This window comes from Lissotriton helveticus, chromosome 1_1 (genome assembly GCF_964261635.1).
Source record: "Lissotriton helveticus chromosome 1_1, aLisHel1.1, whole genome shotgun sequence".
Classification (NCBI taxonomy): domain Eukaryota; kingdom Metazoa; phylum Chordata; class Amphibia; order Caudata; family Salamandridae; genus Lissotriton; species Lissotriton helveticus.
The window spans coordinates 1,723,344,590-1,723,361,112 of NC_136057.1; the positions used below are offsets into that span (position 1 = coordinate 1,723,344,590).

Consider the following 16,523-nt stretch of genomic DNA (forward strand, 5'->3'; position numbering starts at 1 on the left):
TCTTTCATTAATATAATCATTGTCTAGTACACAGTATTAGTCTTGGAGAACAAAGATGTGGTCAGATAGTGGCAAAACTCCACCCTCCTTATTGCAAAGTATAAATTAATTGAAGGTGGTAGGAGGTTCTATAGCTGTAGGGTCCCTAAAATGCGAATGGGGTGTTGAGGTTTTTAATGCTGCTGTAACTATCATTCTTCCTTCTCCACGTTTCTCTATCTCAAATATATTGGGAGCTTCTGCTTCCAGGCTTCATGGCCCAATGTGCAAATCAGTGCTTCCCTCTTCTTTGATGTCGTGTGCCATGCAAATATATAATTCCTTAAAAAGCACGGGTACAGCCGCCATGTCTTGCCTTGTTAAACTTTCGGGGGCAGATTTACAAGCCGCTTGTGCCACTTTTGGTCACTTTGCCCCATGTTAAAAAGGACGCAAAATTGGCGCAAGAGGCTTGTAAATAAGCCCCTCGGTGTTCTTTTATTTATTTTTCAAACACATGCAGTAAAAGTTAAACATGTAAAATGTTAAAATGTAAAAATGCTGCTGTTTAAAGGTGTAGTGCATGTGTTTGGAAAAACGAAAGAAGAGAAATAACAAAATCTATAATTAAGGTAGTGTGCAAAAGGGTCTGGTCGCCAACGTGGTTCTGTATACAAAACTGTAGAAGTGCACATCTGTGCCTTAATGATCACTCAGAGGCAAGTATATGGGAGGGAAAGGGCTTTATTAATTTACAAAGAAGTATTAGGGAAGAGCGCCGGGCATCTGCTGGGACTCGCGCTCTGCCGGGCTCTGGTGCGCGCGAACAGCCGTTCGCGCATGCGCAGTCCTGCGTTGATTACCGGCGCGTGTTACGTCACACGCAAGCCGGTAGCGTCTAGAACGCTAACACCACATATCTCCCTTTTTTCCACAAAGGATTAAGACAATTCAATGTTCAATGTTCTCTCACTCAAAGTCTCTGAGGTGTGAGGGTCTGACTACCAATCTCCCAGCGCGCGTGCGTCTTACCGGAGTGGTGGTTCTTCGGACCGCTTCAAGAGCGGGGCTTTCCCCTTTTTCTCTCACTTGACCATGTCCCGCTCTCCCAGGCGTCGATTCTGCTCACACTGATGTTTCCTTCACACTGGTCTCAGCCTGGTCTTCACTTTCCATGCATGCATCTCCACCTCCCATGCTTTCGTCCACTGACTCTTTCTCTTCAGTTCCTCCATCTTGTCCCTGAACGGGCATGCTGATGCTTTTCTCCTCCGGCCACTTCACTATCTTGTTTATCTTGGCCATGCGATCTTGGGACCACACTTTGCCGTCACTAAGGAGGGCTGCTCTGCTGTACACTTCCTCCACTTGTAGGGGTGGGCTGTATTTACTCTCTCCCTTCTTCCTCAGTACCGCTTGTTTAACTCTCACCCACTCCCCTTTTTCCAACGAAGAGCCTTTCACTCTCTTCCTTCGATTGTAGTGGTCAGTGTACACTTTTTGGGTTTTCTCCAAGTTGTGCTGGACCACAGCAGGCGACCACTTACTGGTGATGGTTTTTTCTCTCCAAGCCACATTGTCCTTTGTGAACGGGTGCCTGCCTCTGAGGATCTGAAAGGGACTGAATCCTGTTGCGGTGGGAGTAATTCTATACGCCCACAGCATTCTTTGAATCTCTGTTTCCCAGTCCTTTCTTTGCATTATGGCAGCTTGAATTGACCCCATCAGAACTCGATTAAACCTTTCTACTTGTCCATTGCTGGCAGGATGATACACTGACGTGTGTTTGGACTTGATTCCATTCCTCTCTGTGTACCTGTGCCATTTCTCTGATGTAAACTGCGGGCCATTGTCTGTCAAGATAGTCCTTGGGATGCCTTCCCTCAGGAACACTGAGGTGAGAAATTTGATCACAACCTCTGAGTCCATTTCTTCCTGCACATGTACTTCTGGCCATTTGGAATACTTGTCCACCAGCACACACAAGTACTTGGCCGTACCTTGTCCGTCTAATATCGGTCCTAGGATGTCGACAGCTACATCTTCCCATGGATCACGGGGTTGTTCGAAACTGCCCAAAGCTGGCCTCAATGGTTTAAGCACCTTGTCTGACTCTTGGCATTGGTTGCAGTCCCTGACGTGTCTCTCGACCATGATATCCATTCCTGGCCACCAGTACATCTGCTTCACCCTCGACTTGGTCTTCACTATGCCGAGGTGACCTTCGTGCAGTTGGTTCAGCAATGTGGGGATCAGCTCTTGTGGAGGTACCACTTTGTCCCCGCGGTACAGAAATGTTCCTGAGTCACTCATGGATAACTCCTCTCTCACTTCATACAGTTTCCTGAGGTCTTCCTTCAGCTTTTTCTTTTCTGGCCACCCATTTACCAAGTTTCTCTTGGTCTCTTCCAAGGTCTCGTCTTTTCCGTATGCGTGTGCCCATTCTTGTATGCTGATCACTTTCTCCATGTCTTCCATTACTGCCACAATTTCTTCATTCTCCTCTGCAGGTGTGGGTGCGTCCTCCATTGCCGACGCCCTGCTAAGATAGTCTGCCACCTTGTTGCGCGTGCCTGGGATGTACTCGACATCATACGTGTACTCCAATAGTTTGAGAGTCATCTTAGCAATCCGCGGGATGGCCGTGGCATGACCACTTGAGGTTAGAACTTTGACTAGTGGCTTATGGTCAATCTGTAGGCGGAACCTCGTGCCCCACAGGAACTGCCGGAACTTTCCCATGGCCCATACAACTGCCAGCATCTCCTTCTCGATCACACTGAACTTCTGTTCAGTTGTGGACAGTGCTCTGAACGCAAGGCTGAGTGTTTCAACTGTGTTATTTTTTCTCTGTTGGGCGAGGACTGCTCCCAGTCCTTTTTCGCTGGCGTTAGTGGTAAGGATGCTGACTCCTGTTGGGTCATGTCCCTGCAAGGGTACTGCCTGGCTGATGTTCTCCTTCAGTTCGTCGAACTCCCTCTGAGCTTCGTCATCCCACTGGAACGACGCCTTGTCTCTCATCAGTTGTCGCAATCTGTGTGTTTTCGTTGCAAAGTGCTGGACGAATTTGCTGCAGTACTCGGCCATTCCTAGGAATGACCGTACTTCATCCTTATTGTTAGGGACTCCGACCTCGCAGATTGCTCTCACATTGTCTTACTTGGGCGTTATCCCTTGTCCGCTTATCTCATTCCCCAGGTAGGTGACGGATGTCATACCGAATCGGCACTTCTCCCATTCTGCCGTGTGTCCCCTTTCCTGTAAGACGCTCAGCACTTTGTCCAGCTTGGTGTCGTGGTCTTTACGATCCATCCCCATTACCAGGATGTCGTCTTGGAAATACTGGATGCCTTTGACATCTTTGAACAGGCGATGCATGAGTTTTTGGAAAACAGCTGCGGCAGATGCCAGACCGAAGGGCATCCTGCGGAATCGGTAGCACCCGTAGGGGGTAATGAAGGACGTCAGCTTCCTGCTGGACGGGTGAAGGTCGATCTGGTGGTACACCGACGTTAGGTCAACGGTGGAGAACCATTGCACACCCCTGGTTCTCGCCAGCATCTCTTCTATCCTAGGAAGAGGAAACTTCTCCACCACCAAGCATTTATTCAGCTCGCGTAAGTCCACGAATAGGCGCACCTTCCCATTGGGTTTCCTGGTGACCACTAAGGGAGCCAACCACTCTGAGCTGTCGATCGGTTCGATGATCCCTTGCTCTTCCAGTCGGGACAATTCTTGTTGGACCACCTCCCTCACTGCAATGGGCACATTACGGACCTTGTGGGATACTGGCTGGGAGTTTTCCTTGAGCACAATTTTATGCATGAACTTCTCCAGTTTGCCCACCTTGCCCCCGAAGACGTTGGGATATTCTCTTCTCACTCTTTCCAAGTCAGGCCATTGCTCGCTGTCTGTCAGCAGCACTTGTTCTTTGCCTCCTGGGTCTAGCTTGATTCCCAACTCTCCCTGGTCTCTCCATCCCAGCACGGAGGGGCCCTTCTCGGCTACGTTTAGCTTACAGGTAGCTGTTCTCCCTCAGAATTCGAACAGGAGGCTTCGGTATCCCACCATGGGGATCAGGTTGCTCGTGTACGACACTGGTCTGGTGTCCGGTGGGTTTAGCTGGGGGCCCAGGCTCGGTCTGAAGTCCCCTTCCCACACCGATCTCTGCACTATGGTGTACAGGGATCCGGAGTCAATCGCGATCCTGATTTTCACTCCACCTATCAACATGTCCGCTCTCGGCTTGTCGGATCGCTGAGTGTCGATGCCAAGTACCTGCTCCTCGATGCACAACACTTCATCGTCTTCGCTTGACTCCTCCTCGGCGCCTCCATCCTGCTGTTGGTGCGCTATATATTTCACCATCGTCTTCTTCTCCTTCTTCCGACACACTTTCTCATAGTGGCTAATCAGGCCGCAGAACATGCATTTCGCACGAAAAGCTGGGCAGCGTTTGTCTTGGGCTGCATGGTTCTCACTCCCACACCTATAACACGATGATCTGGTGACTGAGGACTGTCTTCCTGCTTCTCCCGGTTTTCCGGCCCATTGGCTGGTTCCGTGGTTGTCTCCCGGCGCCATTTTGTGTCTATTCGACGATTCCGCGTCATCAATCTTATTGACCATAACTCTTTGCGCACTTTCTTTCTTTGCTGACTCTGCGCATCGCTTGGAGAGTTCAGCCTTCTTCACCATTGCAATCACTTCTTTCAAAGTTGCCTCACCGTGTGCCCATAGTTTGTCCTGCACATTCTTGTTGGTGGTGTGCATCACTATCTGGTCCTTGATAAAGTCTTCCTCCAGTGCCCCGTACTTGCACGTGACTGCTAGTCTCCTCAGTGCAGCCACATAGTCGTCCAACGACTCTCCATCGCCTTGTTTCCTCTGCTGAAAGTTGAACCTATCTATGGAGACGCATACAGCCGGGCGGTAATGGGTGTCTAAGTCATCTAAGACATGCTTGAAGATATCTGCATCAGCTGCTTGTAGTGGCGCAGTCGCAATGTTCTTGAACACTCTTATGCCCTCCGGGCCCAGGTTGTGCAGCAATATCCGTCTCCGTCTTGCTGGGGTGAACTCGTCTGTGGATTCATCCTCCAGGGCTTCTAAGTAGTTTTTGAAGTACTCCCTCCAGTCCTCCCACTTCATCTGTGGTTCTCCTGGCCTGGGTAGGAACGGGATCGGTGCTGTGAGTGATGACGCATGATTGCTCATCTTGACCTGTCCTTCTGGCCCTTCTTCGCGATTTCTAGGGCTGCCTGGTGCGCTATTGTCTCCTCCCTGACGTCTGGGGCTGCCAGGTGCGTTGGCGCTTTCGGCTTGCGGCGCGCTTCTTCCCGCTCCCTCGTGGGCGCCCTTCTCAGCCAGGGCCCTAGGTAGGGTGGTTGCGTGTTCCTACCGTGCTTCTGTGCTGGTCGCCTTGCTTCTAGGCTCTCCGACATTCAATGCGCCTGATTCCTCTCTGTGCCTCTGCCACGCTCTCCCCTAGGGTTTTATAGCTCCTTCGTTCGTTTCTCCATGCACTGCAGGTTGTTGGCATAGGAGATCTTCGTCCTGGGCTTCTCTGTGCTTCTACCACCTCTGTCTCATCAGGTACTTTTCCTTCCGCTTTTTTTTCGTGGGTTCGTATCCCACCTTCGTCACCACTGTAAAAGTGCACATCTGTGCCTTAATGATCACTCAGAGGCAAGTATATGGGAGGGAAAGGGCTTTATTAATTTACAAAGAAGTATTAGGGAAGAGCGCCGGGCGTCTGCTGGGACTCGCGCTCTGCCGGGCTCTGGTACGCGCGAACAGCCGTTCGCGCATGTGCAGTCCTGCGTTGATCACCGGCGCGTGTTACGTCACACGCAAGCCGGTAGCGTCTAGAACGCTAACACCACAAAAACTAGTTTAAACCAAATCTAGGGATGTCTGTTCAAATAAAATCAATTATATTTGAAAAGGAAGGGTATGAGCAATGCCAACAGATAGGTGCAAAGCGTTTATTATATTTAAAAGCGAGCCATTCGTAGTCACAGAGTGGTTGGCTGTGTTTCTCGTTATCAGCAGATTAGTCACGGTGCAAGTTAGTGAATAAGGAGTCAATGTCCTCCAAAATCCAGCCAATAGCTACAAAAATGTCCAGTTTTAAAATATAATCTATGAGATATTTTGGAAAGTTACAAAATGTGACTCTTTTCTCATATCTATTGGGGTGTTTGGATAACATATCGAATAAAAAATGTTGTGGTGCAGAAATATCGTGTCAAGAATATTGGCATCTCATATATATCGTGAACAGGAATATCAAGGGTAAAAATATTGTTTTAACTGTTGCTTTTAATATCGATGTAAATAATATCGATGTAGTAAATATCGTTGGATATAATATCGTTTTTTGGTGTAAAATAGTATGTAATGTATTTTTTTATTCTGTGTTTATATTTTTAATATGTTTTTATTTGACAAACATTTTTGTTTAATACATTTTTATAATTACATTTTTTAATTGTTTCAATGTTTTATAAACATGAAAAAACATTTTTAGTATGGCAATGGTGGGTCAATAGGGGATAAAAGTGGGGAGATTTAAAAAGGTATATTATAGTTTTTAAGTTAAAGTTAATAATTTTTACATATTCAATTGTTTCAATTCATTTAAAAATGTATTTATGATATGTGTTACATTGATTTTTAAATTTGATGTCAAATAGAAAATATGTAAATGTTTTTGGAAAATAAAATATAAAATATTTAAATATATTCTAAGTTTTTATAATATTGAATATTTGTATTTATTTATATGTTTGAAATCAAATGAATACATTTTTAATAAAATTCTATTAAAAACATTCAAAATAATATTTAGAAAGGAAAACACATTGTTAATATTTTTAATAAGTTCCTGAATTCATTTTTGGAAAGTTTTTTTTTTTAAAACAATGTAGTTGTATTTAAAAAAAAATAGAATTTTAGAAATTATTCATTTCAATATTCTAAAACTTATTACAAAATAAAAAGTCATTTGTATTTTTTTATATACACAATAGTAATTTAAATTAGTGTGTTATAATATAACATTTAAAAAAAAAAAAATATATATATATATATATATATATATATATATATATATATATATATATATATATATATATATATATATATATATATAAATAACGGCCTCCTGAAGGCTGAAACGCGTCTCTCCTTGTGCTCGTGATGGAGGGCGTCCTGCACTGAAATAAATGCGGAATCCAATGCCACTTCGTGTCCGTAGTAAATGTCACCCTTTTAGTGTCCAACAATTTCCCCAAATTAGTTTAGATTGGAGTAGGAATAGTAAATGTCGCCGCTTTAGTGTCCAAAACCTTCCCTATGTTTGTTTAGATTGGAGTAAGAATAGTAAATGTCGTCCCTTTAGTGTCCAAACCCTTTCCTACGTTTGTTTAGATTGGAGTAGGAATAGTAAATCTCACTCTTTTAGCGTCTTAACACCTTCCCCATGTTGGTTTAGATTGGAGTGGGAACAGTAAGTTTCACCCTTTCAGGGGCCGATTACGATGTCGTTCGGAAAGGCTCCGAATTGGATTTGGTATTTCAGAATCCGAATCAGAACGCTTGTTTCCGACCTAATTGTACACATTTCCCAACGACCGATTACGATGCCCGGAAACCGTTTGGGCTGTCCGATTCGGTTCCGAAAGGCATTTGGACAGGCTGAGTCTTTCGGAACCGAATAGTACAGCTCTAGGGACACGGGTTCCGAAAGGACGATTATGATGACCGACTCGGGCAGCCAGTGCGATTCGGTCAGCCCGACACAAAACTGCTGTCGGAATCTGTCTTTGGGTGTCCATAGCAGGCCCATAGTAGGCCACCCTTCACCCGGAGGTGTCCAACCATGCACAATGTGGCAGGCACCATGGAGTGCCTGCCACAGTGTATAAGGTTTACCCCAACCACCCCTTCTTTCAATGGGAGCCTGTGTTCTTGTTCAGAACACAGGTTCCAATTGAAGTCAATGCGAGTCCGACCGAATGATGTTGAGAAGCATAGTAATAAGTTGGTTGGACTTGCACAACCCGATTTGGTCAAAAACGATCCTGGAACCTATTCAGTCGGAATAGTTTCCAAACAACATCATAATCGGCCCCTTAGTGTTCAATGCCTTCCCAATTTGGTTTAGATTGGAGTGGGAGTAGTTAATGTCACCCCTTTCGTGTCCAACACCATCTCCGAGTTGGTTTAGATTTGAGTGGGAATAGTAAATGTAACTCCTTTTGTGTCCAAGGTTTTAAGATAGGGGGTATGTAGGAATGATGTGTAAAAGGTGGGTATAGTGGTGTTCAAGAGTTTTCGGTATGTTTTGTTGGATTTTGTGACTGTTTTGCACTAGGTTGTTGCCCTGCATTTTTTAAAAATGTATTATTAATGTATGTATATTTTATTTCTAAAATATGTGATGTTGCTTAAGTTTTTATCATTAAGGGACTGATTGTGAGTTTGGCAGTCCTTGGACCACCACACTAACGATGGCGCAGCGGTGGCGTATTACAACTTTGGCATTCCCTGGCGGTGGCGTGGTGGTCAGGGGCTCACAATAAGCTGGCGGTGCCGCTGACGCACCACCATACATATTACATGTTTCCTGATTGCCACCCTGTCTCATGTCGGTTCTTACTCCGTGAAACTGTTGGAGGTCAGGAAACCAGGGGGACCTACAGAACCCCATGCATGTTGGTGCATGCAGGGGGGCACATGTTGTGCCCCCCCTGTGTGCATGCACCAACAGTTCTAGCACAACATGGACTTCACAGTCCATACCGTGCTGGAACGTGCTGTGGTGGTCCCCGATACAAAAGGGGATGATGGACGGAGCGTTTGAGCAAATCAAACACTCACCCCCAGTCAACTGATCTGGGTTTAATCCATCACCATTCTTTAGCTCATTCGGCCACCCCAGTTCAGACATGGCTATATGCAAATCAGTCTGACCCTGTGCCTCATGGGAACAGTCCAGCCCGAACTGCCAAGCCATGTCTTCCCTGGACCGTAAACAAGCATCCTGGGACCGGTTTCGGATTCGTAATCCTCATCATCCAGGCTATCTTGAATCCAGTGGCCAAGTGAGCAAGGGACTCATGACTGAGCATACCCTGCCACACTTAGGTTGAACAAAGCAATATAAAAGGGGATGATGGACGGAGCGTTTGAGCAAATCAAACACTCACCCCTAGTCAACTGATCTGGGTTTAATCCATCACCATTCTTTAGCTCACTCGGCCACCCCAGTTCAGACATGGCTATATGCAATCAGTCTGACCCTGTGCCTCATGGGAACCGCGGCGGTGCAGCTTCAAGGCTCGCATTTGAGCCTTTTTACTGCTCCACTGTGGGACTGTCACACAGCCCACCTGCCTGACCACGATAAGACTCAGAAACTGGCAGGCCGCCGGCAGCGTTGTTTGGGGGTGTAGAAGCGGGGCGGTGGCATGGTGGCCCGCTCCTACATCGCCAAACTCATAATCGGGCTTTTAGTCTTATGCATGTATTTATTTGAGACTGTAATGTATTGTACGTTTGGGTGTTTAACGTTTCTTTTACAGGTTTGTGTTTATGAACAATCTCAATGGGAAGCTGGAGTTTACACTTTTATTTTCAAAGGAAATCTGTTTTGGTTTATTATAAATCAATTTATTTTACTTAGATTTCAATATTTTACCAGTTTCCTGGAGTGATATTTTTTTCAAATATTTCTTTGTTTTTTTTATAAAACCCATAGACTTTGATGGATTTCAATTGAATTGTTAATATATTTTTGCACTTTTTTGTGGCCTTTTTGTATTTGTTTTCATAATGTTTTGATGGATTGGTATTTTTTGTTATGTGGATTTAGCGGAAGATCTGCAGCTACAGAACAGTACATTTTATATTCATTTTTTGTGTGGGAATTGTTGTATTGCATTGTTTATGTTATGTTTATGCTATTTTTATGTGGAAATGTTTTAATTATATGTTACATTTGTTTGATGTTATGGATTTAATTTGTTTTCAAGTTGGTTAGCACCCAGAGAGCCCTGAGGACATTCTCTTACTCAACAGCAGTCTAAATGTAATTATTTATTTATAAAGTGTGTTTCAGCTTGCTGCAAGGCATCCTGCACGTCCAGTTATTGACCACCTGGAAGAGGTTATGCGGGCAATGGCTAGCTGTGCGGTTGGGTGTGCTTCAGGTCCAGATGGGCTACCCTCAGACATGTTTAAAGCTAATACCTTATTGTGAGCCCTTTTATTGACTTTACGCTGCTCTAATGACCAGCCCGCCAAAAGACTAGTCCCATGCATATATTTTTCCTATTTTTAAAAAGGTCTCGAAAAATGACCCCTACTGCTATCGCCCTATCTCACTGATCCATTGGTGGAGAAGCGTGGCTCAGTGGTTAGAGGCGGCAGACCTGGAAGCTGAGATCGGCCATGGACCAGGGTTCGATTCCCCGCCTCGGCGGGACTTGGGCTCAAAAATTCCACGGACCCGACAATTCTCGCTCCGGTGCCTACTCGACTCACGGGGTCACACTCTGCAACTCTGGGCAATAGCTTGCTTAATCTCCACTACGGCCCCTCGCGGCGGGATGCCTGACTTTCACCTTGTGGATACCCTGCCGGGGTATCTCACAGGGGAATACCAGGACGGGTTCCCTAAGCAAGCGCCTTGATGCCTTCGGGTGATACGTGCGCTATATAAGTCGCAATACATACATTCCACTGTGGAGATCATGGGTCGAATTCTGTTGGGCCATTTGCAGCTTTGGGCCGAGAAATTGAACATCCTGTGGATCTTCAATTTGGCTTCTGCTCCAGCTTTTGCACAGTCGAGCAATCCTTAACTGTGTATCTGCTAATTGCAGACTAGTAGAGCTGCTGCCTTCTCCAAATCCGTGGAGCAAGTCCTTAATTGTGCCTGCAAATTTGGCCAGAAACCAAGAAAGGAACTCTCGATTGTCTTCAAAGCTAAATGCTGTGCTATTGCTTCGTATGGGGCAGGGGGTGTGGGGCATTGAAGAACAGGGGGCTCTGGAAAAAATTGAGAACATTTTCATTAAGAGATTGCTATATGTCCCCCAAAGCACTAGTTCCTTTGTTTGCAAAATGGAGGTGGGGTTTGGTTATATCAACAACCTTATTAAAATTCAACCCCTCCTTTTGTGGCTTAGAATCTGGACCAAAAGCCAGACATCGTTCAATAGGGCTGTGCTTGCAGACTGCTGAACACTCCACCACTGTTCAAGTATTCCTTGTTTGAGGTATATACAAAACTTGAGTCACAGGATGGGACTGGAGGACGTGTTTGCTTCTCCGAGCACTGCTTCAGCTACCTCCATAAGGACGTTGAAGTATGCATTTCTAGAGGGATACCTGGAGGATAGAATGCAGTGTGCTGCATACAAACCAACGGTCCAGCCTTATATGGGGATTTGGCTGGCTGAAAGTCAAGTGCCTTACTTAGTATGGGTGGGAGACTTACGCCATACATTTTTATTGATGAGGCTTAGGCTTTGCATGGTGCATTTTGTTGCTGCTTTTCCATCACAAGGCACTTATTTTAACAACTTCCTTTATGTCCATTTGATGACCCATCCCCACAGACTACCTTACATTTTATTCTATTCCGTAAATTGTATTAGTTGTTGAGGAAACGCTATTTGCTGTCCATCTTAAGGGTGGGCAACATGCGTTAATGTAGAGCCGCTTTTATTTAGTGGTAAACCTTATCCCTGATCAATATCTGCTTCTCCACTGCCACATATATTGATTGTGCTATTAAGCAGAGGGCTACAGTTGTTATATGATGTTTTATGAATCTTAAGTGGTTTTTAGGGATTTAATTTTATTTTTATGATAGATCACCATTTTCTTAATCGTAGTAGTGACTGTCCTTAAAATGGTTCATTTTCTGCTTAGATAACCCAGGGGGAATTTGCAGACCCCTTTGTAGTGTAGTTCCTATATTCCCAATAGGCTCTGCGCATTGGAATAATATATTCTATAGATATGATGTAGGACTTAGGTCAGTAGGTCCCTATCGAATATACTAAACGTAATTGTGGGTGCCAGCTAGCTCAGAGGTCACTAGAAACTTTTTCGAATTCACAAGAAGGTATTAGTTTTTGACAACCGCATAAACATGACAACTTTGTTTCCCTAGGACTGGAATAACTATCTTCAGAGTTGTGGAAACAATAGATAAGTATTTCACTCTGTCAATCGTGCATGCTTTGCTTCTACAGAGTTTGCAGAGAAATACTGAGATGGGCGTTTTCAATAAAAGGTTTATTGAACAGTCTTCTTTCTCATGCAAGAGAGGTGAACTGCTACAATCGCTAGACAGAATGCAAAGTATAATGCGTACAGCAAGAATGGTATTATAAAATAATACTGTAATAGCATTGTATGGTTTCTAAGCCATATAAAAATGCATACATAAATAACACAGACTAAAATACTCAACTGGTGCTTCTAAAATATGCCTACCCCAATGTACCTAACCTAAGTCTAGTTCAAGGGAATAAGTAAGTATAGTCATTAGCATAGGTTTAGTTTTTGCCAAAAATCTACAAAAGGTTTCTCTAGGTTCTAATCAGCTCCATACCTTAGAATGAAGGAAATCGGGTAGCTCTGTCTCGGGACTCGATTTCTCAACACCCCGCAAGGGGAGTCAGAAACACTGGAGCTGGATTTCTCAGCAGAGGAGGGCAGCTTCCTGATCAGTGCGTCAGCTGGAGAGTAGGCTTCCTTCGGCACTTGCTGTACCGAGCTGCGTTGGGCAAGTAGGTCGTTGAACTGCTCTGAACCACCGTGCTTTTCCATAGCAAGTGAAGGTATATTTATACCTTGAAGGTGTCTAGGAATGCCATGATTGATGTAAAGTCGGGCATATGAACGTCATGATTGAACCCCTAAGGAATAGATGTTCATGCATAATAATGAGTTTCTTGGAGAAATCAATATCCAGGCTAGCGGAAGTCCCTTACAGCTTAAGAGTCTGGTTTTCCAAGAAATTGTTGTGACGTTGATGAACGGATGGAAGTAGCCATGCCTGTATTTGGGCAGCATGGGCTATGCCTAAATAAGGGCTTGATTTCTATGCCTAAATAAGGCAACGTGGATTGTACCTATATAAGGGCATGAATCGGGAAAATTCATTCAGAATCTAAAACGCCATACAACACCTTATGAGTTTTTCTTTTATGAGTCCTTTCAAGGTTTTTGTTCCTTTGGCTTCATCCGAGCTTTGTGAGATTCTTTTGACGATTGCTGGTGTATGACTATTATCTGTTTCTATGAACTGTGAAGACTATTTTAATGTTTTACCTATATATGTTGCTCTGCACTGCGCACTTTTATGGTTCAAACAAACCAAAATAAAGGTATTTTGAATTGGCATGGTTTATGTTATGTTTATGCTCTTACATGTGGAATTGTTTGCAGTATATGTTGTATTTATTTGATGTATCGTTTTAATTTGGTTTTAAGTTGGTTAGTCATATATATGTTTTTATGATTAATAGTAATATTTTTATTATATCAGTGATTTATAATTTTTGTATTTTATATAATTGTTTCACTGATGTCATAAAAATATTTATATCATCAAAAATAGATATTTATTTGGTAGGTTGTGTTAGAGTATGTTGTAGTTTTTTACGTTTTTGGTAAGTTAATATGCTGTAGCGAGCTGCGTCGGGCAAGTAGGTCGTTGAACTGCTCTGAACCACCGTGCTTTTCCATAGCAAGTGAAGGTATATTTACACCTTGATGGTGTCTAGGAATGCCATGTTTGACGTAAAGTCGGGCATATGAACGTCATGAATGAACCCCTAAGGACTAGATGTTCATGCATAATAATGAGTTTCTTGGAGAAATCAATATCCTGGCTAGCGGAAGTTCCTTACAGCTTAAGAGTCTGGTTTTCCAAGAAATTGTTGTGACGTTGATGAACGGATGGAAGTAGCCATGCCTGTATTTGGGCAGCATGGGCTATGCCTAAATAAGAGCTTGATTTCTATGCCTATATAAGGGCAACGTGGATTGTACCTATATAAGGGCATGAATCTGGAAACTTCATTCAGAATCTAAAACGCCATACAACACCTTATGAGTTTTTCTTTTATGAGTCCTTTCAAGGTTTGTGTTCCTTTGGCTTCATCCGAGCTTTGTGAGATTCATTTGACGATTGCTGGCGTATGACTATTATCTGTTTCTATGAACTGTGAAGACTATTTTAATGTTTTAACTATATATGTTGCTCTGCACTGTGCACTTTTATGGTTCAAACAAACCGAAATAAAGTTATTTTGAATTGGCATGGTTTATGTTATGTTAATGCTCTTACATGTGGAATTGATTGCACTATATGTTGTATTTATTTGATGTATCGTTTTAATTTGTTTTTAAGTTGGTTAGTCATTGTAACAGCGGGTACAGGCAGAGGCAATATGCGGGTTTTGGTTGTAGATCGGTTTATTTTAGCAAACAGACTGTCAGTACAGGTTTTCCTTGTTGCTCCGCTACGTGGAGATCGGCTTCTCTCCCGTCGGGTCTTTCGTAGGACTTCCTCCTCCCTTCTACGGACGGGACTCCGCCTTCTGCTTTGCTCCGGAGGCTCCGTTCTGACCGCTCTCGCCGATACCCAGGGTACAAGCAGAAAAGAGAGGACACGTAAGTGTTTCACGTATTACACAGGCTTGGCTTACCTATCGAGGGGGGGGGGTTTGTGAGAGGAACGTGAGGGAGACACCGGGTGCGCTGTATTAACCAAAGGAGTGCCCGGAACAACAATCGTGGTTTTACACGTGAAGGGGGAACCCAGTCTAATAGAAACTCAAGAGGGCTGCTGGGGGCTTCTACCTTTCTTCTTCCACCACCCCAGGAAGCGATCACGCACCTCGGCTAGCCGTACCCCTCCTGGCGTACGGCTGGGCGGATCGTGGGGTTGGCCTCTGGGCTCAGCTGGTCGCGCAGCTCGGCTCTCCGGACTTCCTGAGTTCGCCTCGGGGTCCGCTGAATCATGAGACTCCCCCGACGGTCTCCGTCCTCTGCTCTCGGTCCTCTCGACTTCAGCTATGCTCTCTTCGCTTCTCCGCCTCACTCCTCTCCTCCAGTCCTCCTCGCTGCTTCCCGCCTCTCCGCTCTCTGCCACACTGTCCGCTCCTCCGGTGTAGTAACACCCTGTGTGACCGTCTGTTCCTCCCTTATACAGGTTACATGACTCCTCCTCCTCCATTAGACTGCTCGTCCATTTAAAGGGCCCCCAGTCGCCGTCGTCTTCCTCGTCACAAGTGTAGATCTCGGGTCCCGACCCTCCGGGGGGTTGTTGTGGCTGTGGAGAGAAGAGGGGGGGTCGGACATCGTTACAGTGGACCCCTTTTCGGGGCATGACAGCTGGCCCTGGTTACAGTCATATATATGTTTTTATGATTAATAGTAATATTTTTATTATATCAGTGATTTATAATTTTTGTATTTTATATAATTGTTTCACTGATGTCATAAAAATATTTATATCATCAAAAATAGATATATATTTGGTAGGTTGTGTTAGAGTATGTTGTAGTTTTTTAAGTTTTTGGTAAGTTAATATGCTGTAGCGAGCTGCGTCGGGCAAGTAGGTCGTTGAACTGCTCTGAACCACCGTGCTTTTCCATAGCAAGTGAAGGTATATTTATACCTTGAAGGTGTCTAGGAATGCCATGTTTGACGTAAAGTCGGGCATATGAACGTCATGAATGAACCCCTAAGGAATAGATGTTCATGCATAATAATGAGTTTCTTGGAGAAATCAATATCCTGGCTAGCGGAAGTTCCTTACAGCTTAAGAGTCTGGTTTTCCAAGAAATTGTTGTGACGTTGATGAACGGATGGAAGTAGCCATGCCTGTATTTGGGCAGCATGGGCTATGCCTAAATAAGAGCTTGATTTCTATGCCTATATAAGGGCAACGTGGATTGTACCTATATAAGGGCATGAATCGGGAAAATTCATTCAGAATCTAAAACGCCATACAACACCTTCTGAGTTTTTCTTTTATGAGTCCTTTCAAGGTTTGTGTTCCTTTGGCTTCATCCGAGCTTTGTGAGATTCATTTGACGATTGCTGGCGTATGACTATTATCTGTTTCTATGAACTGTGAAGACTATTTTAATGTTTTAACTATATATGTTGCTCTGCACTGTGCACTTTTATGGTTCAAACAAACCGAAATAAAGTTATTTTGAATTGGCATGGTTTATGTTATGTTAATACTCTTACATGTGGAATTGATTGCACTATATGTTGTATTTATTTGATGTATCATTTTAATTTGGTTTTAAGTTGGTTAGTCATATATATGTTTTTATGATTAATAGTAATATTTTTATTATATCAGTGATTTATAATTTTTGTATTTTATATAATTGTTTCACTGATGTCATAAAAATATTTATATCATCAAAAATAGATATATATTTGGTAGGTTGTGTTAGAGTATGTTGTAGTTTTTTACGTTTTTGGTAAGTTAA

General features: G+C 43.9%; 1 long non-coding RNA gene across 1 annotated transcript in view; it reads left to right on the forward strand.

Moving 5' to 3' along the window:
- The window catches only part of LOC144833258 (uncharacterized), a 310,988-nt gene that overhangs the window by 209,910 nt on the left and 84,555 nt on the right, over nucleotides 1-16,523 (forward strand). The gene's annotated exons all lie outside the window — the stretch shown is intronic.